General features: G+C 60.3%; 1 protein-coding gene across 3 annotated transcripts in view; it reads left to right on the forward strand.

Moving 5' to 3' along the window:
- ELFN1 (extracellular leucine rich repeat and fibronectin type III domain containing 1) overlaps positions 1-22,495 on the forward strand; it is a 65,633-nt gene that overhangs the window by 37,520 nt on the left and 5,618 nt on the right. The window contains exon 2 of one of the 3 annotated variants that reach the window (XM_027527381.1): positions 520-671. The exons of 1 other annotated variant lie outside the window; for it this stretch is intronic. The gene's annotated coding sequence lies outside the window, so the exon portion shown is untranslated. The remainder of the gene's footprint in view (positions 1-519; positions 672-22,495) is intronic. One more of the 3 variants, XM_027527382.1, reaches the window with a different exon arrangement.

Below are 22,495 nucleotides of genomic sequence, written 5' to 3' on the forward strand. Positions count from 1 at the left end.
GCCCGGCTCCTCACGGCGTCTCCCCTGTGTGACCCCTCCCTGAAGGTGCCCCTTGCCTCAGTTTCCCTGCCTGCAAAGAGGGATCCAGCGACTGCGGAGTGAGGGCTCACGAGGCCCGGGAGGGCGTCCAGGGAGGTGGTGGATGACCGCTCACAGCTGGTGGGCAGGTGCAGGGCTCAGGCTGTAAACTGACTTCCTAAGCATCAGCCAGAGCCTGGCATGGGCCTAAGGCTTCTGTTTGGGGGCCCCTGCCCCGCGTCTGGGCCACCGCACGGTGGAGCGGGCTGGAGCCCCAGCAGCGACCAGAGGCCCAGCCAGTCTGAACTCGGGAGTTCTGTCGTCTCTGTTTCTGGGTCGGCCCTGCCCTCTGCCCTCCTCCAGTACCGGAAGCCCCAGCCTTTCTCTCCCGTGATCCACATGCAGGCATGCCCAGGGCGGAGGCTTTTGTGTGCCTGGCTGGCAGGGTCTCCCAAATGTCCCCACGTCCTTCTTACCTCCGCTCGCTCTGTCTCCACACAGCAGGAGCTGCCGGAGACCCTGTGTCCTGCCTGGACCCCCATCTGTCTGTGTGTCCTGGAATGAGGAGGTGATGCCCATGACCCTCACGGGGAGGAATCCACCCACCTGGGCTCCGCAGACGGTGCAGCTCACCGGCGGGCCCTGAGCTGAAGGTAAGGGCCACCTCGCCTCGTGGGCCATCTGGATGAGGCAGCCCTGCAACCTGGAGGCAGGGGTGCTGGGTTGTGGGCGGGCCTCCAGTCCTCCGTGAGACCCGCTCTCCGACAGAAACGGATGGCCTTCAGGGTCCGACTCCAGTGCAGTGGCGATGCCCGCCCCAGAGAGGAGATGGCCAAGGCTTCAGGGCCCCCTCGGGCCCGAGAGAAGCTCGGGGCTTTAGGAGACCAGGGGATGGTGCTCCGGCCTGTCATGTCCTCTCCAATGGGGCACCAGGGCCCTGTGGGTTAAAGGAGGTTTTGTCTTCTCCCGCTTTGTGGGAACAGATACAGCGTTGGGTTGGAGCGTGCACCGCCATGCCCGCCGTGAGGCCAGTGTGTGCAGACATGCCTCGTGTCTGCTTAAAGACAGGCTCTTTATCCTGAAGATGGATGCTGGACTGAACACCCCAGTGGGTGGGGGGTCAGAGCTGCCCTGCCACGGCCAGGGCTTCGGTGACCGCTGTGCCCTGTCTGCTGGGCGCCTCGTTCCAGCTGAAAAGCAGCCGGACAGGCTGTCTTCCGTCGGCTCAGAAGTCGCAGATGCGCTCTCTTTGGGCAGTATCTTGGTTTCTTGGGCCACGGGCACTTCCCGGGCCTCTGACTCGGCAGCCCTGACTCGGCTCCTGGGCCTGTGCCGTGGGGTGTCTGGGCTGACGGATCTGGGCCGTTGTACCCCTGAACTGGCAGGGGTGCTGTCCGTAAGCCGCGGCGCACTGGCCACTAACCGCGGACTTCAGGTTTGGGGTGTCTGTAGTGGGCCGTCGCTGCCGTTTTCTGCCGTGTAGAGGATTCGCTAAGCTGAGTTTATTTAAAGTGACCGTGACCTTACGCTGCTGACTGTCACTGGAGGTGACAGGAGGTGTTGGGGAGTTTGCGAGGCTTCCTCCTCCATCACGCACTCCCCAGGCTTCTCCGTGGCTTTAGATGGAGGCCTCTGGGGGCGGCTCTGGAGGGGAGCGAAGGATGGGGACAACCCCCCGCTGGAAACTGAGGCAGCGGGCGTCTGGGCAGGCCTGGCCTGGGCGGGCATCAGCACGCAGGCGCAGCGGGCTGGGCCCGGATCGTGGGGTTCAGCCCCCTGGCCACTGCTCTGTCCGTCATTTTTTTTTTAATTTATTTTATTTTTAAACTTTACATAATTGTATTAGGTTTGCCAAACATCAAAATGAATCCATCACAGGTATACATGTGCTCCCCTTCCTGAACCCTCCTCCCTCCTCCCTCCTCCCTCCCCATACCATCCCTCCAGGTCGTCCCAGTGCACCAGCCCCAAGCATCCAGTATCGTGCATTGAACCTGGACTGGCATCTCGTTTCATACATGATATTTTACATGTTTCAATGCTATTCTCCCAAATCTTCCCACCCTCTCCCTCTCCCACAGAATCCATAAGACTGTTCTATGCATCAGTGTCTCTTTTGCTGTCTCGTACACCGGGTTATTGTTACCATCTTTCTAAATTCCATATATATGTGTTAGTATACTGTATTGGTGTTTTTCCTTCTGGCTTACTTCACTCTGTATAATAGGTTCCAGTTTCATCCACCTCATTAGAACTGATTCAAATGTATTCTTTTTAATGGCTGAGTAATACTCCATTGTGTATATGTACCACAGCTTTCTAATCCATTCATCTGCTGATGGACATCTAGGTTGCTTCCATGTCCTGGCTATTATAAACAGTGCTGCGATGAACATTGGGGTACACGTGTCTCTTTCCCTTCTGGTTTCCTCAGTGCGTATGCCCAGCAGTGGGATTGCTGGATCATAAGGCAGTTCTATTTCCAGTTTTTTAAGGAATCTCCACACTGTTCTCCATAGTGGCTGTACTAGTTTGCATTCCCACCAACAGTGTAAGAGGGTTCCCTTTTCTCCACACCCTCTCCAGCATTTATTACTTGTAGACTTTTGGATCGCAGCCATTCTGACTGGTGTGAAATGGTATCTCATAGTGGTTTTGATTTGCATTTCTCTGATAATGAGTGATGTTGAGCATCTTTTCATGTGTTTGTTAGCCATCTGTATGTCTTCTTTGGAGAAATGTCTATTTAGTTCTTTGGCCCATTTTTTGATTGGGTCATTTATTTTTCTGGAGTTGAGCTGTAGGAGTTGCTTGTATATTTTTGAGATTAGTTGTTTGTCAGTTGCTTCATTTGCTATTATTTTCTCCCATTCTGAAGGCTGTCTTTTCACCTTGCTGATAGTTTCCTTTGATGTGCAGAAGCTTTTAAGGTTAATTAGGTCCCATTTGTTTATTTTGCTTTTATTTCCAATATTCTGGGAGGTGCGTCATAGAGGATCCTGCTGTTATGTATGTCAGAGAGTGTTTTGCCTATGTTCTCCTCTAGGAGTTTTATAGTTTCTGGTCTTACGTTTAGATCATTAATCCATTTTGAGTTTATTTTTGTGTATGGTGTTAGAAAGTGTTCTAGTTTCATTCTTTTACAAGTGGTTGACCAGATTTCCCAGCACCACTTGTTAAAGAGATTGTCTTTAATCCATTGTATATTCTTGCCTCCTTTGTCAAAGATAAGGTGTCCATATGTGCGTGGATTTATCTCTGGGCTTTCTATTTTGTTCCATTGATCTATATTTCTGTCTTTGTGCCAGTACCATACTGTCTTGATGGCTGTGGCTTTGTAGTAGAGCCTGAAGTCAGGTAGGTTGATTCCTCCAGTTCCATTCTTTTTCTCAAGATCGCTTTGGCTATTCGAAGTTTTTTGTATTTTCATACAAATTGTGAAATTATTTGTTCTAGCTCTGTGAAGAATACTGTTGGTAGCTTGATAGGGATTGCATTGAATCTATAAATTGCTTTGGGTAGTATACTCATTTTCACTATATTGATTCTTCCAATCCATGAACATGGTATATTTCTCCATCTATTAGTGTCCTCTTTGATTTCTTTCACCAGTGTTTTATAGTTTTCTATATATAGGTCTTTAGTTTCTTCAGGTAGATATATTCCTAAGTATTTTATTCTTTCCGTTGCAATGGTGAATGGAATTGTTTCCTTAATTTCTCTTTCTGTTTTCTCATTATTAGTGTATAGGAATGCAAGGGATTTCTGTGTGTTGATTTTATATCCTGCAACTTTACTATAGTTATTGATTAGTTCTAGTAATTTTCTGGTGGAGTCTTTAGGGTTTTCTATGTAGAGGATCATGTCATCTGCAAACAGTGAGAGTTTTACTTCTTCTTTTCCAATTTGGATTCCTTTTATTTCTTTTTCTGCTCTGATTGCTGTGGCCAAAACTTCCAAAACTATGTTGAATAGTAATGGTGAAAGTGGGCACCCTTGTCTTGTTCCTGACTTTAGAGGAAATGCTTTCAATTTTTCACCATTGAGGATAATGTTTGCTGTGGGTTTGTCATATATAGCTTTTATTATGTTGAGGTATGTTCCTTCTATTCCTGCTTTCTGGAGAGTTGCTCTGTCCGTCATTGTTCAGATGGCCATGAAGTGCCTGCTGTTGGCCAGAGCTGGTCATGGGGGTGGGTGGAGACTCCGGCCCCGTCCGGCGGGAGTGCGGGCGTGAGAACGCGCAGGTAGTGCCGGGCCAAGGCCTCGACGCTTTAGCTGATATCGTTAGGGAGGTTGGGGTGGGTCGACTGGGCTCTGACTGTCACAGCCACCAGCTCCGTGTGACAGCGGTCAGCACCTGCCCCTCAGTGGGCCTCATGTTCCCATCTGAAACGCAGTGGGGTCTCCAAGAACCTTCTACATGGACTTGTTGAGAAGTCGGGAAGACAGGACCATCTGGGGAGGGGTCAGCTCTGACCACATAGTAGCCTAAGACCCCGTTGGGCGTCCACACTGAGACTCACACAGCAGTGGTGCTGTCCACACAGGTGATGGAGTGTGGACACTGAGGGCCCGGCTGGGTGGACTCAGGGTGCTGCCCCCAGAACACTGGCACTGCCACGCTGGGTGTCCGTCCCCAGGGTTTGGCTGAGGCTCCGGCGTCGGCTCAGTCCTTTCTTGCCCCGAACCCCACTCTCGCCCTGAGCCCCATTCTCGCCCCGAACCCCACTCTCGCCCCGAGCCCCGTTCTCGCCCCGAGCCCCTTTCTCACCCCGAGCCCCGTTCTCGCCCCAAGCCTCTGCTCTCAGTGGTGCTGTCTCCCTAGGGTCCTTGAGTCCCTGGAGCAATCTTGGTGTCGGGCAAAACCCACTCTGCTGAGTTGTAGATGTAAAACGCTGGAAAGGTTGCTCACCACCTCTGACGTCCCATTTTAAAACAAATTCATTGAAGTATATTTGATTTACGATGTATTCGTTTCTGCTGTACAGAAAAATGATTGAATTACGTGTGTGTGTGTGTGTTCTTTCCCATTGGGGTTCATCACCGGGTACTGAATGAGCTCCCTGTGCTGTGTGGCAGGACCGTGGTGCCCGTCCATCCTGTACGTGCTGGTTTGCATCTGCTGACCCTGAACCCCAGCCCTTCCCCACCCCCACTCCTCCTTGGCTGCACAAGTCTGTCCTCCGATCTGAGTCTGTCTCTGTGTCACAGATGAATTCATTTGTGTCACGTTTTAGATGCCATATACATGGGATCATACAGCAATTGTCCTCTTTCGGACTTCACTTAGGACCTCCTGTTTTTTAAACCTGTGAAGTGGCGATAATATCCTCATCCTCCCACATAAGGGGAGCCTTACTGGGGACGTGTCAGCTGCCCCACGTCCAGCAGGCGCTCAGGAAACAGAGGTGGGGACCCCCTCCCTGCCCCTTGGGCCACCCCAAGCATGAAACAGAAGCGTCTCTGGTCCATCACGTTCCATGAACGCTAGCTCTTCCCTTCCCTGCGTGAGCCCGTGCCAGCGCATGGCAGGCTGTTCAGGTTCGGGCTCACCTGAGTTGGTCTGGGCCTGCCCCTGAGCCCTCACACTCGCCCCAGGCTGCGTGTCCACTGAGCCTGGCGGGAGGCAGGCCTGAATGGGTGTCTGTGGGGTGAATGGATGGGTGTTTCCCAGCCCCGCCCCACCTGAGAAGGCAGGTGGCAAAGCAGATGGCAGGGCCCCTGCGGGCCTGGCAGAGGAGCCTGCGCCCTGCCCTCGTCTTCTCCGGGAAGCTGGGGGTTGGGCGGTTGTTCCCAGATCCCTTCCAGAGAGAACATTTCGTCATTTAGTGACTTGAACTTTCTCAGTCTATTCTTGCCTCCTTCCTCCTCCGTTTCCTGGTCCAAAGGCCTCGTCCCTAGAAGTTGCTTTTATTGAAGCGGTGACTAAGAGTCCAGGAGGGACCTTCTGAGCGTTCTAATGACCCCAGGTGACCCGTGGGGCAGGGCCCGCTCGGGCGGCCCCATGTTCAGCACCAAGGACAGAGCCCCCGTGGGCCTCTCTGGGCTGCCGGGAGCGGTCTGGGAGCCGGCAGAGCTGGAGCCCGGTGCCCCCCTGTAAGACCCCTCCTCTCTCCAGGCCTTGGTTTTCTTGAGAAATGGGGGTGATGCTCTCCCCAGCAGAGCCGCGTGACATAGGGGTGACTTGCCATCCAGCAACTGTCAGGACGCCTGCCCCCCTGCACGTCCCCGCCCCTCCCCCAGCCCCCCAGCCAGTCCCCCCCCTCCCCCGCCACCCCCACCCCCCTCCCTGCACCTCTCCAAGGAGCAGTTATTTATCTGCAGGAAGGTGACAGGCGGCAGTGGCTGGAGTTGGAACTGCTGTCCAGAGATCAGCTGGCGGCTGCGGAGCAAACAGCCCGAGCTAATTAGCAAAAGGTCACGCCCGCTCCTGGAGGCCCCGCTTTTGAAGTCAGGGCCTCACACAGACAGGCTGGAAGGGACTGAGGCTTTGAGTTAGTGGCTTGGTTACCGGAATGGCTTCAAAACCCTGCCCACAGCTCATCACTTGACCACCCAGCAGCCCACAGCTCTGAATTCACCTTTTAGAAATTCCCGACGCCAGGAGTCCATCCACCTACTCCGGGCCCAGGCTGGACAAACCACGGAGACCAGTCCCCAGTGTGGGTCCAGGGCTGGCCTCAACCCCCGCATCCCCCCGGGCATCCAGCCCAGAGCCCAGGGGTGGACCATCCATGGACCTTCCGTAGCAGCCACCCACGTACCGCTCCCCCCCGGCCCCGCCTTTCCGCTGACTGCATTCTTACTGTTTTTCCTCTTAAATAAATTTACTTTTTAAAAACTTAAATATATTTATTTAAAAGGGAAGTTTTATGGCACCGCTACAAATGGAAAACAAGCCTCCTTTTCCATAAATAGAATTGATAATCATAAAAATAAATTCACTGGAAACGAAACAATGTTATTAAATTCTAGTTGGATGCTGGGGCTCAGGGGAGGCTCAGAGCCCAAGGCCTTCTGTTGCTTTATTAAAAAGGGAAAACAGCACGCGTGCAGAGGTGTTCGAGACGTGCTCGCCCTGACCTGAGACTCTCTCTTGATGTAATCAGAAGCACTGAAAGGAATTAAATTGAGAGCAACTTTCTAATGAAATTACTCAGCAGTATTTTATGCTGTGTCAGCGAGGGATTGAACCTGGCTGCACAGGACAGAAACCGGACACTTGTGTGGGTGAACCCCACGAAGGGGCTCGTTTCCGCTCACGTGAAGCGCGCAGCGGTGCAGGTGACGCGTGGTCTAAGGAATCTGTCGGCAGCTCAGGTTTCTTGTAGCTTCCCCTCGAGCCAGTCTCAGCATTTGCCTGCATGGCCTCCCAAAGGCTGCTGTGTCTCCAGTCATCGTATCTGCATCTCAGGTGGGAAAAGCAGGAGCAGTGAAGGGAGAGGAGTATGCTGGCCGAGTCCGTTCCTTGGTAGCAGGGCAACAACTTGAGCCCGTTCTCTTTGCCCGCTGTGGCCCACAATTGCCTCCCGACTGGTTCTCACTAAACGGCTCGTCCCTGCCGCATGCTTACTTGGTGCCTACTGGTTTCCAGGCAGTAGCCCCTGCCTTTGTGGTGTTCGCAAGGCCGTGTGGCACTCACGAGCTGAGTCGTGGAGCATCCTTCCCCACTCCACCCACGCCTGCTCCTGCTGCTCACAGTGGGCTCAGCTCAAGGATGGCCCCCCAGGACCATTTCCCCTCCCCCAAGCTGCCCTTGCCACCTGCGGGGTGTCCGGGTCCAAGGGCCCAGTCAGCCTGTACAGCGCTGCCCCGGGTGGGGGAGCAGCCCTGCCTGTCCCTGCAGCCCCCCTGGGTCCCTGTTCCCCTCCTGCCTCTGGCAAAGCCCCCTTTGGCTTTTGTGTCCCTCCAGCCGGGGGCCCGGCCGGGCCACCAGGGGCCACGACTCTGCTCCCTTACCTAACCCTTTCGTTTCCTCCTGGAAAGCGCCCCTTACGGTTTCTGAGCTGAACCAGCAGGAGGAGGGTCGGGCTCAGGCGGAACTGGCCCCGGGGACCCTTCCCCTTCAGGGCTCTGGGCGTCCAGCCCTGCCACAGAGTTGGACCCTCGGCCTGAGCTCCTTCTCGCCCCCTCCCTCCTAGACCCGACCTCTGCCTCTGACCCCTCTCCTTGGTATCAGTGCTGAGGACCCACTCTAGGCCCAGATTTGAATATGGGTCCCAGTGTTGGGCAGACGTGCAGTCACGGACAAGCTGTTTAACCTCTCTGTTCTTCATCCATACGACGGGCTGATGGCAGCTGCTGGGGGCTCTCTGAAGTGAATGGGAGGCCCCAAGGGGCTCCCTACCTGTGCCTCCCCTTCCTCCCCCACCCCCGGGGATGTCCACAGTCTGTACACGTGGGCACACACTGCTCTGTGCGGATATGGCCCCCTGATATGGGGCCTGTTCCCCGCCCGCCCTCCCCAGTGACTCAGCGCCTCCCTCCCCAACTCTGCCTGCTGAACTGGGACCCCAGCAGCCACCGTGAGCCCAGGGTTAGGGCTACAGGAGGGAAGCGTCCAGGGAGGGGAGGCGGCTGCCCAGGCTGGGCTGATGGCAGCTGTGGGGGGTGATGGGAGAGGAGGGGAGTCAAGAAAGAGTGGGGTTTGGGGCCAGGGAGCCTGGGCAGGGGAGCCAGTGGGGAAATGAGCAGAGTTGTTTTCTCTTTGTGGGGATTTGATAGGGAGGGACGTGGCCCAGAGCCCAGGAGATGCGACTCTACAAGACGGATGTGCAGGTGAGAGGACGGGAGGGACGGGAGATGCGTCCTCTCCCGCCTGAGCTCAGCTCCCACAGCCCCCGAGAGACCACCCCTGGGAAAGGCATGTGGAGAGTGGCTGAAGGTCCTGCCCTGGTAGACCACGGGAGGCTGGATAGGGGACATGGAAGGTGGCAGGGACGAGCTGGCAGAGGGTGTGTGTGGGGGTCTGGTCCTGCCTCTCCTTTATCCCTCCCCACCCAGGCCCAGAGCATCTCATCCATCCCTCTCCTCCCGAGCATCTCCAGATCTGGTTGAGCACCCTCGCTGGTAATCTGTTCCCGGGTGAGACGGCCCTCATCTGTATTAGTGAGCTGTTAAAGTTCCCGAAAATATGGCAATTCAAATGAGATAGAAGTTTTATTGTTCACAGAACAACCCAGAGGCCCGTGGCCGAGGCCCGTGGCCCAGGGCTGGTCGGGCAACTCTATAACCTGTGGCTTCTGTGTCTGGAACCAAATTGGTGCTCCAGTTCCCACCATCACATCTGCATCCCAACTGGGCAAGGCGCATGCATGCCCATTCCTTTTAAGGGAGTGATTCAGCAGTGGTGCACTTCAGCTCCACTCACAGTCTATTGGCTAGACCTTAGGCCATGCCTAGCTGCAAGGGAGACTGGCAACCACAGTCTTTACGTGGATCCAGTAGCAAACGAAAAGAAAGATAGAAACTGGTGACCACAGAGAGCGTGGGCACACATTCCTCTTGGTCTTCCTGTGGACCTGTGGGGAGAGGTGGATGCAGGCGCGCCCTCAGCCGGCCTGGCTGGTGAACGGGGGATGGGCTGGCGTGATGGATTCACTCCAGGGCCGCAGTGGTCTGGGCAGGAAGCTTGCTGTTACTGGAAGTTACAGGGCAAGAGGAGGTCTTGCACATTTTAAATATGGTGGCGGAGGCTGGCACTCCCTAGTGAGAGGGTGGCTCTATAATGTAGCATCTAGTCGACAAACACTTCTGAGAGTAAAAAGACAATAATTACACGGAAACAGGAAACCTGGGTGTGTGGTCACCCTATGTAGAGACAGATCAACTTACCTGTTTCCTGTGTAGGGACAGTGAGGCCTCAGGCCCTGGGTTAGTGACACAGGGTCTCAGCCACGTCGTCATTTCTGCCCCCACCCCAGCACATCAGCCTCCCTAAGCCTGGGTTTCAGTGCTGCCTAGGATGGGGTGTCCCGAGGCAGGGAGCCTGCAGCTCTGAGCTTAGGGCTCCCGGAGCTGTCCAGGGTCCTGACCAGCTGCACAGAGTCGGCGCGGGGTGCAGCTCCGACTGCACGGAGCGGCCGTCGCTTGCTGCCCCTGGTTCCCCGTCGTCCCGTAAGCCACCAGGCAAGGTTGGTCTGACCTCTCCTGCCCCCCTTCCTCTCACGCTCGAGTCTCTCATTGGAGTGTGACACAGAAGTTCAGGTGTTAGGAGTATGTTTAGCTCCATAAACTTTCATGAACCAGACACAGTCGTGTCCCCAGGACCCAGATCAAGGGCATCGCTGCCCCCTGAGGCTCGCCTCATGTCCCTTCCCAGTCACCACCCCAAGGGCAACCACTCGCCTTCTGCATTTGTGATTTCGTGGGAATGGCTCGCTGCTCAGCCCCGTGTGTGTGACCGCATCACGCTGTTGGCTCCTCGGGGCCCGCCCGCCCCGTTGCTGTTCTCTCATCGCTGGGCACCGGGGGCGTCCAGTCGGGGCCTGTATGGGCAGCGCTGCTGTGAGTGTCCGCGCCCCCCTGTGCCCACGGGTGTGCGTTTCTTCCCGGGCTCGTCCGAGTCTCCCACTCCGTTTCCAGGGCGCCGCCTTCCCTCTTTCCGTGGCCTCTGCAGCTCCCTCTGTTCCCAGCAGTAGTTCCTCCTCCATCCGCAGCCAGGGTGGTCATGCCTCCTCCCTTCTGACCCTTCCTTGGCTCCCCAGCGCCCCTGGTCTGATCACAGCTCCCAGCAGGTCTGCCCCGATGGGTCCTCACCGTGTGCCATCCCCTTCCCACCTCCGGGCCTCTGTACATCCTCACAGGCCATGCCCCTCTCTCCCTTCCACCCACCCAGGGCTCTGCAGGGGCAGACTGTCTCCTCAACCCGAGGCCACTGGCCGAGGCCTGGACCATGGACTGAGCCTCCACTGTGGGCTCCCTGCAGCGCTCACAGTCCCATCTCGCTCAGGCTGGTAGGAGTTCTGTCTTCCCTGCCTCAGTCTGCATCCCAGTTGGCCCAGCATCTGGCCCATGGTGGGGCGGGGGGCTTGCTCGCCATTTGTCTGTGAGGTGGGCAGGAAGGGTGGGAGCCGTGGTCCCCACTGAGGGTCAGGAGCTGAGTCACCGGGGCCCCTGGGTGGGAAGCGCAGTTGGCTGGGTGGCCGTGCACACCGAGTGGAGCAGAGCTCGGAGCCCTGCCCTTAACCTGAAAACTGAAGACACCGCGGGGCCCAGAGAGCTATTCTTAAATGGAGCAGGGTGGGGTGGGGGGTGTTGGTGAGCACTCAGACGGGGGTGGAGCAGACCCCGGAGTCAGGCGGCGCCTGCAGCCTCGCCCCAGAGGCCTGCTCACCCCATGCCCTGCCCGGCTCCTCCTTCCCAGCACCCCCGCCCTGGCCCTGGCCTGGAGCTGTCTCCTCCCCACTTCCTCTCCTCACGAGGAAGCCCTCACTGGGCCGCGGCCTGGGACCACCACCCACCCTCTCCGCTGGGAGCAGGAGGCGGGCACCAGCCAGGGTCCCCAGTCTCCAGCCTGGGCCCAGTTTAACTCCTCCAGCTCCCCTCAAGGTCCGCCCAGCCTTGGGTGAGGGACAGCTGGCCCAACCCCAGACCAGCCTCAGGTGTAGAGAGTGCCCTGAGGTCACAGGTGGGGGCGGGCTGGGCAGCCACGCTCAGGGCCTCCACCGGGGGCGGCTGGGGACCAGACCGCCCTCTGCCTGGCCTCGTGGGCCAGCAGTGTGCCGGGCGTGGATCCGGAGACCCCTGTAGCCCCTCCTGCTCCGGCATCGTGGGCCCCGAGACCGCCTCTCCCTTCCTGAGCTGGGTCCCCTCCCCGCGGGCCCGCTCCCCTTCTCGGTACTTGGGCCTCCCTCTCACAGAGCCGGCTGTCACGGTTTCTCTGTGTTTTGTGAACCAGGGCATCCTTTACTTACTATCTGAAGGACAGACGACTGGATGCTGGCGCTTGGCTCGGACTCGGACCCCATGCGCCCAGACGGTCCAGTGGGCAGCCCACGCCGTCTGCTGGGTCCGGCTCCCAGCCTGGCCGCCTGCTCTTGCGGTGCCTCAGTTTTTTCTCAGAACAAGGCCCGTCATCGTGCTGCTGCGTTTAGGGGCTTGTGATGCCAGACGCCGGGAGCCGTGAGGAGCGGGACTGTAACTGGTTTTCCCAGCCCTGGGGGGCAGCTGCTGGCTTCCTGACAAGGAGGCAGTGATGCAGAGATTCCGCGGCTTGCACAGGGCCCTTGTCTGGCGAGCGGCAGCCCGTCTGCAGAGCCCGAGCACTCAGCCCTTCTGCTCACCCCATTTGGCCAGGAGGTGCAGGCGGAAGGGAGCCGGCTCCACGTCTGACCCCTCTCTCGACTTCGGCCTGGACTCCTGGCCCTGAGGCTGTGACACGGCCAGACGTCCTGGGTGGGGGCCCAGGGAGCCCCCGGGAGAGGGCCAGGATGGCCAGGCTCTTTTCCCGGTTCTGCCGTGACCTTGCTGTGTGACCCGGGGAAAATTCCTTGCCCTCTCTGAGCCTCAGAGGAGGCCAGAGCCGGGAGGCTCTCTCAGAATGAACCCTCAGGCTGGCTGGGAGGGCACCTCCTGTATGGTTCGCCCGTGCGCCCCGCCTCCCTGCAGGCTGCCTAGTAGGGGCTTTGCTCTGTCGACCAGGTGAGGGGAGAGGCTGGGGTGTCAGTGCCATCGGCCCTGAAGTGAGGACGCGGCCTCTCCCGGGAGCCGCTGCTGGGAGCGCTACGCACCTACCCGGGCGGTCAGGTGCAACCCGCACACGCTGATGCAGCGCCTGGCGAGGCCGGGCCTGGCCGGAGAGACCCCGGGTGGACGCGGGCCTCCGAGGGGCACTTGCCCCTGCGCCCTGGGCAGCAGCGTGGCTCCGTCCGCTGGGGGTCGTGAAGCCCGTGACGCCGGCAGCCCCGGATGAGTGGTGGGGAGGCTCGGGCTCCAGCCGGCCCTGCAGCCTCACCTCCCCAGGGTCCTGAGCCCCTGCGCTGGGCAGGGGGAGCCCTTGCATCAGGCGCCGGCGGCTGAGCTCCAGGGATCAAGCTCAGGGCTGGTACGTCGCCCCTGACTCAATGGCCGTGAAGCCGACCGCCTTCTGTCCTGACTTGAGACTGGCCTGGTCCTTGGGGCCTGGAAAACAACGCACGGGCCAGACAGCGCCCCGTGAACCCAGGGGACCCTCGCATGACCTCCCGAGTGGGGACCAGAGTCCGGTGCTGGGCCAGGGGCGCTGGTCTGCGTGGCTGAAGCTCACGAGTGGCTCCGCTGGGTTTCCCGGTCTGGAGACTGCTGCTCCAGCCTGAGTGCCCACGCCGACCCCCACCAGTCCGTGCACTCCTCAGGTGACGGGGGCTCAGTCTCGCGCAGCGGTCCATTCCTTTTCAAAACACTTTAAAATCTGTTGTAAAATATTTAAGCTGTCTCAAATATTTAAGAAATCTGTAATAAATATTTCACTAATTATGAAATATTTAATGCCGCCCGAGGTATGAAGAATGATATATCCTGAGTAACTGCGAGGGCTCCTCTCCAGCGCGAAAGTAACCCAATTCCCTCCTGTGTCCGGGGCGCCCTGGAGGGGGCAGAGGGCGTTCCGGCGCCCCGCCACCCCCACCCCCGAGGCCACAGCCCCCGTGCAGCCCTCTCGGCCCTGCCCCCGTCCATCTCCCTTCCTGAGACTCTACGGGCATAGAATACGCAGAACGTGAAGTCACCATCTCAGCGTGCGGGTCAGGGGCCCTGAGCGTGTTCATGCCGCGCGCCGTCACCCCCAGGACCCAGCCTGCCCGCCTGCATGTGCAGCCAAGTCCTCCACGTTCTGTGCTGACGACCCTCCTGCAGGCTTCCGCTTGCTCTGTATGAGCCCCTTGTGACGCCCTGGGGGGCTCTGGAGCCCCAATCTGCGTCCCCCGTTGTGGCGGCTGCCCCCCACCTCTGGGGCCTGTGTGAGTGCAGCTCGGCATGGGCGCACGCAGCACCAAGTGATAGAAAGGGGGTCCGAGGGCAGCTCAGGGCTGCAACCCTGTTGCCTGCGTTGTTCGCAGACTCTGACCTGAGGACTGCAGCCGGGTCCTGCGCCTGTGAGGTCCTGAATCAGTGAGCGAGCAACTGCGGAAGAGGTCCGTCCCCGCAACGGAGCGGGGAGTCTCCAGGGCTGCCCGCCAGGGTGTCCCCTCCACCTCAGTGGCCAAGGCATGCAGCCTTGGTCTTCCTCCCGGCAGTAGTGGAGATGATGGGGACAAGGCCTTTTATTCTGGTGAGGGGATCTCCTTAGGCTCAAGGCCAGGTAACTGGACTGTCTTCCCTGTGCCTTTTTGGGACCTTCCAGCAGTGACCAAAGGCCTCTCGGGGCAGCCGTGGGCTGCCCAGGCTCCACAGCCCGACGGCGGTTTCCGTTCACCTGCTCGCTGAGCTTGCTGACCCCAGCCCCCTCCCTGGCTCCTCCTGGCTGGAGGCTCTGGCCATGTCAGCGTGTCCTGACTCTCAGCTCCCCCGACTTGAGAGGGCCGTGGGTGGACATTCTCTGCACCCTGTCCATGGCGGGGGGGGGGGGGGGGTCTGTGCTCAGTCCTCCCCACACTCGGCCGTCGGCAGGAAGCAGCACCCCTCTGCCCGGTCCTTCTCTGGACCACGAGCTGGAGAGGCAGAGCCCGACCCAGGTGCCAGGCATCCTGGCCTCCGTTGTCTCCACCCCCAGCCCCATGTCGGGGGGACAGGCTCACCTCGGGGCACCAAGCGTGGGTGGGAACGGGAGACCCCTGCACCTGCCCAAGCATCTCGGGGACCAGCAGTGTCTCCCAGACCAGTCCCATCTTGGCCTTCAGCTGTGGGGATGCTTGCTGTGTTAGGGGGCTGACAGAGTTGGCCGGGGGCAGAGGGGCAGCTCTGTCTGCCGCAGACCCTCACACCAGACGCCACCCGCCTCGATCCCGAGCTTCTCCGCATGTGGTGCTGGGAGCCGCTGTGGTCGGCTGGCGGCTCTTCCCCGGACTGGACGTGTCCCTGCTGGGCTGGCTGAAGGCCGTGCCCGGGACGGACGCGGCTTCCTTCCACCGGTGCTGTCGTCAGAGCAGATCGGGCCCTCTGCCTCAGGGGTGCCGAGAGAGACCCCTGGGGCCGGGGGTGGTCAGCTCCCAGCGCAGGGGAGGTCTGGGAACACTGTCTGCTGTGACGGCCGCGGCCTCGCCTCCCCTGTGAAGTGCGATTTCCCCGCAGTCTCGGGGCAGGCTGAGAGGGCTCATGCCGTCTGCTCGCTGGTGTCTCTGGGCTCATGTGACATCTGTCCGTCCGCACGGATGACGCAGGGGCCTGCTAGGGTGTGACCCCGACCTCAGCGCGGGGCTGGGTCTCCCTCCCAGGCCCCTGGGCAGCCCTCCCTGCTCTGCCCTGGGCCCCTGGAGGCAGGGGCAGGACTCCCCTGAGCGAGGCGCCCGTCCTGAGCTTTCCCAGCTGAGGTCTCCCTGCTGCTCGCCCGCCCTGAGCCGACCCGACTCCTGTAAACCCGGAATGCACAGAAGATGGTAGGGGCGACGCTTCCCGTGATGAGACGGCCGTGCGCCTTGCAGACTGGCCTGTGGGACTTGTCTGCATGGCTCTCCAGGGCAGACCTGAGCTCACAGAACCAGGAGGCCGGGAGTGAGAAGGGCCCCAGACCGCAAAGTGTGAAGATGGCCCAGGAAAGAAGCCCCACAGTGATCTCGCCCGTGAATAGTAGATCAATAATCCTCAGTAAGTCACAGGCAAACTCAATTCCACAGAATATTAGGCAGAGACTCTGCCATGATTATGTAGGACTTATCGAAAGAATTCAAAGATGGCTTAATAGTGGAGAGGGCCATTAATGTGACACATGGTGTGGGCAGGGAAGTCACGATGCCACGGCAATAAATGACAAAAGCCTGTGGTAAAATCCAGCGCCAGTGTTTTAAAGTAACGGCTAGAGAGAGCCATAGAGAGACTTTCTCATCACGGAAGCGTCGGCGTCTCAGTTCAGCAGCCAGCGTCACTCTAGGTGATTGAGAGTCTTGATTCCAACTCAGAAACTTATTAAAAAGTACCCAGCAGTGCGCCCTTTATCATTGTCCAGATATTCTGGATGTAGCAATAAGACACGAAACAGAATTAAATGGGATATGAGAAAGAACTGAAATTATTTGCAGACAATGTGATTTGAGAGCTTAGAAACCCAAGAGAACCAAGTGAAAAAATAATGTGAGAACTCGGTGGAGGTGCTGGGCTGAGCAGGACGCGGACGCGCACGGATCAATAATTCTCTTCCATACCAGCGCTTCTGGTTGGATAACAGAATGAAGTAAACAGTCCCCAGTCACAGTGGCAACAAAGCCACCCTCCACGAATTCCTAGGAGCACGTTTACGAGAGGAAAGTAGGGTGGTCACGAAGAGCTCTGTACAGCGTTCCTGAGAGGCCGGGGGAAACAGCAGCAGCGACCTGGAGGCTCTGCCAGAGTTAACGCATGGGTGCCGTGCAGCCCCGCCCACACCTTGGTGGTGGTTCAGAAGGGCGGGATGAGATGGTTCTACTAGGTTCACCTCGAAGAATGTGCACAGGATTCTGCCCTGCGTGTGGAAGCTCCTGACGGACAGTGAGTGATTTTTCGCCGCAGCCTGGCTGACACGAGCCGCGTTTGTGGCCTCTGCCGTAGAGCAGGGCCTCGCTTACACATGTGTGTGCATTTGTATCTTCCTTTCCGTCGTGGTCTGTCACAGGGCGTGGACTCGTCCCTGTGCTGCACAGGAGCACCTTGCGTTTGTCCGTCCTGTGTATCAGGTCCCCGGCCCGGGGCTGCCCGTTAGGAACAGGCCACACAGCAGGGGCTGAGCACACGAGCCTGTGAAGCTTCCTCTGCTGCTCGCGTTGCCGCCGGAACCATCGCCACCACCCCCGCCCCGTCCGTGGAAGACTGTCCCCCACGAAACCGGTCGCCGTGCCACAAAGGTCGTGGACCGCGGCGCTCTGGGTGTAGCTCGCATCCGCTCACCCCAGGCCCCTACTGTGCCTCCCCGCCCCGCCCGCCTCGGCACCACAATCCCCTGCATGCTGTGCATCTGTTCCTGCGTGTGTTCACTTGCGTCGTGTCTCGAGTCCACAGGTGGGAGCTGTCGCACGGCGTCTGTCCTTCCGGCAGGGCAGCCTCTAGGTCCGACCGTGACGCTGCATGGGGCGCGTCTCCTGCTTCCCGTGGTGGCCGTGCGCCCCATCTCTGTCCACGCCTCTTGGACGGCTGTCCAGCTGGCTCCACGTCTCTCCGGTTGTAACAGTGCTGCAGGGAACCGAGGTGCACGCCCGGGAGCGGGGCTGCCTGCTGGTTCTGGGTTTAGTCTCCTGAAGAGCCTCCAGACTGCTCTCCATGGCGACTGCTCCCCGTCCACACTCTCACCCACCGCGCAGGCGGGGCCCCTTCCCCCCCGCCTGTCAATCGTGGACTTTGACGATGGCCGTTCTGACCAGCGGAGAAAGTGATTTAAACGGGGGAGGGGTGGGGTGGGGTGTGTGTGTGATCCGGAACAGAAGAGTCCCCAGAGGCCACCGCAAAGGGTGAGCCTGGGACAGCTCACTTCCTAAGAGGGGCCCCACGAGGACGCGTCCCAGGGGACCGAGCAGCGTGTCCTCTGGTGGTGGGGGCTGCCACGGGCTCAGGGCATGTCCCGCTCTGCGCCGTGCAGAGGGACCCGGCCCAGCCGGCCACGGGCTTTCTGCCTGGGATCTGACGGGTGGGGTCATGGTGGGGAAGCCCCAGCAGCTTTGGGGATTACCCAGGGGAGACCCCGGCCCCATCCTGACACTTGGCTGGGGAGGGAGCATCTTGGAGATGTGTGAGAAATGCGAGTTGGCCACCGCCATGTAGGTCACAGGAAGGGTGCGGAGGGTGGGGCAGGGGGCCAGGCTTTAGTGGCCACCCCCCGGGCTGGGGGCAGAGTCCTGACGACCCCACTGTGCCTGCAGTGGGGTGGGCTGGGTGAGGTCTGACCCTCCTCTGTGCCCGACGCGTCTGTTCTGCTGGAGGCAAGTTGCAGGGATGGATGCAGATGTAGGGATGCTCAGACGGGCGGGTGTCTGGTCTCAGGAGGGTCTGCGGTCCCTACGGGCGGAGCTGCCCAAGCGAGAGCCGTGCTGTGTGTCTCTGGTGATGCACGCATGTGAACACGAGTGTGTCTGGGGTGACACACGAGCATGTGCCTTGGCCCAGGCCCGGCTGTGGGCGGCGCCCCCCCTGGAAGCCGCAGCCGCAGGTGTGATGAGACCAGGCAGCTTCCAGGTTTGGTTTCTAAGCTCAGACCCGGCGGGGCTGGTGGACCCTCAGAGCGCCGGGGCTGACACGTCTGGGGGCTTTCTTGGCGTGTACAGGGCAGCTGATGGCGGGGAGCCTCCTGGAAGGACACAGCCTCTTGGGGACTCGATGGCGCAGGTCGCAGGCGCAGGGACACACGTACTCAGATGCCCGGCCGCCTGTTCCCCGGGAGCAGCCTGGGTCACCGGGTGGCGTGAGCAGCTCCCGATTCCCTCATGGGCACCCCCCGCTGCCGAGAGCACCGTGGGGGCCTGGCCCTGGCCCGTGTCTGCGCGTGGTGGCCACCGAGGCCAGCCTGAGCTCTGCACACATGTCCTGACTGCGACGCTGCACGTACTCCTTAGACCGACTTTGCCCGGTGTTTATTTCCCATACTAATTTAGCATTTGAGGGCTGTTCATTTATAACCTCTGCTCCAAAACTGTGCCCCAAATCTTTAATACCATTAACCGTGGCCAGCAAGTATGCTCTGATGAACAATCGCAGCCCGGCAAGGTGAGGCAGGACCCGCGTGTGCAGAATGCGACCGCGTGAACGGGGAGCGCAGGGGGCCCTGGCCCCTCCCCACGGCCTGAGTGCCATCCCTGCCCCCTGCCAGGCCAGGCTCAGAGGTCAGGGCATTGGAAGGGCCCCTGGTTCAGGGTCCACCAGCAGGAGCAGAAGAGACGATCTCAGCGTCCAGGCTTGGACTGACCAGCCCTCAGAACGAGAGATTCGGGTCCGACCGAAGACAGCTTCCTGGTGCCAGGGCCCTGGGGCTGTGAGGGGAACAGGGCCCGGCAGACACCCCCACCCCTCCCCTGGTGTCGGGGATGCGCGTCCATAGCACAGGCCACGCCCATATTCCTGGAGAGGGTCTCAAGTCAGCCCCCTCCCCGGAGGCCAGCCAGCTACCCTCACCTATGTCCTGCCAGCGCCGAGCAGGAAACCATTGCAAAGTGATTTCTCCCTCCAACGATGCCGCACATCATGTTTTTTAATTTAAAAAGATGCCCGGTGGAAGCGTAACAGACCATGAGATGTTCGGGTCCCTAATTAACTCCAGAGCAGCTTGAGCGAGGGCCTGGGGGGTGCTGGAGTGGGCGAGGGGGAGTGGGCAGGACTCCAGCACCCCCACCTCCTGCTGCTCAGGCGCCTCCCCCCACCCCGTCCCCCGGGGACTCTTAACACAGCGGCGGGTGTGAGCTAAGCTCCCGCCCTTGCTCTGGGAGGTCTGACCCCGTGCCACCGCCTTTCCTGCCCTGAGCCCACTTCCCCTCTATCCAGTTGTATAACGCTGACACCTGCCTCCCCGGAGATGGGAGAAGCGGGCTGGTATACAGTAGGCACTCGATATGTGCAGGATCCTAAGGAAGTAGGAGGGCACGCCAGGCGGGTCAGGCACCCAGCGCCTCTGCGCCTGGCCCTCGCCGGCTCCATCCCTGAGGATGGAAGGCAGGGGTGATCCCTCCCCCTCATGCCTCCCAGAGGACGAGGCCGCCACCAGCCAAGGTCTGGGGCTCACCAGCCCCAACCCCGTGGCCAGGTCTGAGGCTCCAGCCCTGCTATGTCAGCGCTGCCAAGCTACCCGCTGTGGTAGCCCATGGCAGCCTCCATGGGGACTCAGGGAGGCAGGGGGCGGACGAGGGCAGGCTCTGGGTGGGTGCTGAGCTGAGACCGCCCCCCGTGGGCACACGGGGGGACCGGCCCGCTGGAGTGCTTCCCAGGGTTCCTCCCTGTCCGCAAGGCGGGCAGCTGCAGAGGAGACCAGGGCGTACAGAGCACCCTGCGTGGGGAGCCTCCGGTCACGTTGGCCTCCCTGTTACGTTTGACTGAGGAGGTAGCAGGCTCAGAGAGGTTGGGTGAGCAGCCCGTAGTCACAGAGCCGGAGCACGGCATGGCCGGTGTGCCCGTCCCGGCCTGGGAACCTGCGGTCCCAGCTGGCTCCGCGCTTTCTTGTGGGCAGGCCACGCGGCTGGTCCAGGTCACACCATCTGCCTTGTGGCCCCCACTGCCCTTAGGTGCCCCCCACGACTCACAGACTCTGTGGCAGCGCCAGGCTGCAGAGCCTGGCAAATGTTAGCTGTTAATGTGATCTGTTGGCAGAACTGGGCACGGCAGGAGGTGGTGGGTACATGACTCCCTGCGCCTCGCCCTCAGCCCGCGCGGCCCTCTGGAGGCGCCGAGTCCCCCCTTCTCGGTCGGCGGGCTCCTCAGCCAGCCTGGCCCTCATCCGCGCCCTGTGGCTTATAAACAGGTGCTTCTGTCCCCGCACGGCGCCTGTGATTATGCAAATCCAGTCGTAAGAAGTTTAAAAGCCTGGAACCACCGTATTTCTTCACTTCATTAGCAGCAACCCAGGCTAGCACTGACGTGACGGAGCGAATGTGACGCAGGGCTCACGCTCACCATCCCCGTTGGGCCCCTCCTCGGGGACAGGGCTGGCGTCGAGACGGCAGCTGAGGGGGCTTTGGGGGGCCCGGACGGCGTGATGGCCGTGCCGTCCCCTCACCTGCAGGACCACCGGGTGGCCTGCGGACCCGATGGCTGTGAAAGCACTCGTGCCTGGGGGCTGCGTCTCCCTGGGCACAGGATGGGCACGTCACGCACCCTGGTCTTGCCAGGACTCAGGCCAGGGTGGCCCTTGGGCGTAGGGGCACTTCCCGCTGGCCCCGTGAAACCAAAGCAGCTGGTGCTTGTGAGCTGGGCACTCCTCCCCGTCTCAGATGAGGAAATGGAGCAGGTGTGCCCACCGCTGTCCAGCCTGGCGGCTCCCATGCGTTGGGCACTGCTCGGGGCCTGGGGCGTCATGGCGTGGACTGGACGCTTCCCTCTGGAGTTCACATCCCAGCAGGCAGAGGACCTTTGTCTAGAAAATGAACCAAGAGGACAAGGAGCCGTCAGGAGATGGTGATGGGCAGAGAGGGAGGAGGGTGATGGACAAAAGAGCTTGTTCAGAGGGGAGGCCGCTGGCCTGCGATCCCCCCGCCTGAAGAGGAGGGGTCTCTTCTCATGAGCAGCAGGATGCGCCCTTGGGCGGAACGGCCGTGCGGGGGCAGCTGGAGGGCAGAGGGTGCTGGGCAGGCCCTGGCAGGTCTGTGTGGGGGGCCTGGGTCTTGCTCCCCGTGGGGAAGGATGGGTGTCCTTTGGGGTGTTGATGGCATGGTCCCATGAGGCTCTCCCCATCCCCAGGCTGTTGGCAGGTAGAGTGTGGGTGGGGCAGTGGGCTTCATCCCAGCAAGGGAAGGGGCTGGCTGGGCCTGGGCAGTACCCAGTGGGTGTGGCGGGAAGCAAGCATCACGGCTGGGAGCCGCATGGGCACTGCTGTCTTGGGCTTGGGCACGTGCGGCCTGGATGGGGGGACTTGAGGACAGAACTTGGTTTCTGTGTGAGGAGTGCGGGGGGCAGGACGCACCCCATCGGGAGTCTGAGCTTGAAGGGGAGCAGCTGTGTCTGAGTCTGGGGCCCAGGGCAGTGAGGGCAGCGGGTCAGGCACATGGAGAGAACACTGTGGCTGCTGGGGGTGGACAGACCACCGCGGGGGCAGGCAGAGAGACCACTGCAGGGACACGCGGGGGGACCACCGTGGGGATACGCGGGGACAGTGAGGGGTCAGGGTGGGGAGACCACCACAGGGGCTGAGACCTGAACGCACAGGAAGGCGCCCCTTGGAGCAGCAGGCAGCCTGGGATGGGGGTGCTGATGCTGCCCAGACAGTCGGGGACGGATGGAACCGCTGACAGCCCTGGGGAGGAAGGCAGGGGAGGGGGTAAGGCCTGAGGCTGTTCAGTCCTGCTGTCTCCCCGAGGAAGGTTCTAGAATTGTGCCCAACGCCGTCACCGCCCAGCTGTGTTGCCAGCGCCCTGCCCCATCCAAGAGCGGGTCATCTGGCCGGGCAGCGCATGTGTGGCCCGTCCGCAGCGGCGTGGTCTGCGGGCACTGTGGGTGGCCGGGGGCCCACGTCAGGTGCGGTGGGGCGGGGACGCAGGGACCCCGGAGAGGGCGAGGGGGCGAGCAGGCGGGAGGACAGCTTGGGGTTGGTAAGGGGGTATGTGGATGAACAAGGGGGACTGGGAGCCCGAGGGGCGGTGGGGGCGGCTTGGGGGAACTCTCTGAACCTTCCTAGGTCGTCGGCCAGCTGTTCCCCGAGGTCCCCAGTCCTTGGGGTTGGGGTCCTGGCCCGCCCTGCAGC

Source organism: Bos indicus x Bos taurus, chromosome 25, assembly GCF_003369695.1.
Source record: "Bos indicus x Bos taurus breed Angus x Brahman F1 hybrid chromosome 25, Bos_hybrid_MaternalHap_v2.0, whole genome shotgun sequence".
NCBI lineage: Eukaryota > Metazoa > Chordata > Mammalia > Artiodactyla > Bovidae > Bos > Bos indicus x Bos taurus.